Source organism: Daphnia magna, linkage group LG4, assembly GCF_020631705.1.
Source record: "Daphnia magna isolate NIES linkage group LG4, ASM2063170v1.1, whole genome shotgun sequence".
Classification (NCBI taxonomy): domain Eukaryota; kingdom Metazoa; phylum Arthropoda; class Branchiopoda; order Diplostraca; family Daphniidae; genus Daphnia; species Daphnia magna.
In genome coordinates, this window is record NC_059185.1 from 8,584,991 (window position 1) to 8,586,850 (window position 1,860).

A 1,860-nucleotide genomic window follows, 5' to 3' on the forward strand; every position below is an offset into this window, starting at 1 on the left:
ACTTAAAGCAAGCCAGAACCTGCATCTTGAACATCGATTTTTGTTTAAGCCGCGCGATCTTTTTTCCCATCGGTAACATCAGCGTCATCTTCATGTCGGCGTTTTGTTGCTGAAGCCGAGTTGACAGCCAACGACCTTTTCTCAGTCAGTTTTTGTTTTTTCCGTGCAGAAATAATTCCCGCATCAGCTGAATCGATCTCTACTTTGGCAATGTAAAAGTGTCGGTATTATTTAGGCACTCAATTTTTTAATTACTTATACATCTTAGATGAAAACTTCTTACATTGATGATACTGCCAGCAGAGATGCTGATTGAAGGGATTTGAGAAAATAAATTGGTTCGCCCGTCGAGGACGCACACTTTGTAATAATGCTTGGTGACATCTAAACCATCTACAAGGCTCGTGTCGTCATTCCATAAAGTAACAATCGCCTGTAAATGAAGAAAAAGGTAAGAAAAATTATCGTAAGGCTAACAATAGTACGGCATTGGTTATTAACTTACATTTTGGCCTTTACATAACGATGCGTCGAATATGAAAAGTTCTTTTTTAAATAGGGATCCATCCTTTAGGGCAGTTGGGCCTACGACTTTGTTTATGTAATCCGTGACATCTAGAAAAACACAAAATAATTGTTATTTAGTTATTCGTGTCACGCACCGAACAGTTACTAGTAAAATCACTTACCAACAACGCTTTTCTCCGCCAAACGACAAATTTGTCCCAGTGGAACAACGGGAAATTTTACAGCAGAATAAACATTTTGTTCTTCGAGAACAGTCACCTAAACAGCAATATTTAAATTTTGATTTTACAGAGATACTGTCTGGAAAAAAAATGTGTGCTCCCATATAGCACATTTCTGCCGTCGGATGTCCGAATCATGGCCGAACATCCGTTAGATATCTATGTACTCAATGGGTAGTTCCAGGGATGTCCATCAGCTAGTCACTTTGAAAGTGCAATGGATGTGCGAAAATTATATTCTACGGACCTCCTTCCAACAGCCAAGAAGATTTTCAATTGTTTCATTTAAGGATCGGCCTCGATCCAATCGGGGCGCTTTTTTGCAAATCGGGTTTCTCATTTTGGGCCATCGAGGCGTGGCTCAGGGTGGAAAATTCTTCTCCCCGAATTCAATTGGGGTTTGCAATACATTGGATTGCAATTAATCGATTCATCAATGCAAAAAACATTATCAATTGACTGTTTCACCCGATCTATCCGATAACAACCCCGATAATAGCTCGTTCTACCCGCTTGCCCCCATTTTTACTCTGGAACCGAAAGAAGGGCGTTTTTTTTTTATTGCTTCGGGGCAACGGGTTAACCTCAAATTTTTCCCCGCACCGCCCCGGTTGAAAAAGTTGCACCTTAATTCAACCCCGAATGCACTTTATCGGTGCGGGGCGGTTAACTCGATTAGAACTAATTGGGGCCGATCACTAAGTTTCATTATTAATTGTCAAAATTTCTTTGTTTCCAAAAGGGGAAAACTTAACCGTGTTCCAATTTTACCCTTGAACATATTTTTATTTTAAGTCCAGCATTTAATACGAAAAATTGAAAAAATAAAGGAGTAATTATCTATTTGCCGGATGGTTTATTTTTAAATTTATTACAAAAAATGAATAAATTGTATGTAAGTCGTGAGTTTGTTTGCACAAGCTTTCCATTTAGCTTACGGGAACCAAGCCATTGGAAATTAACTTACAGAAAATAAATATTATTCGGCATCTAATAATATTCAAAGCAAGTATACTTGTGATAGGATTTTAATTTCAAATAATAAAAAACTACTTTAAACTTAATAAATCATGCTGAAGTTTAAAATTCAAAAAATATTTAGCCTAAATTG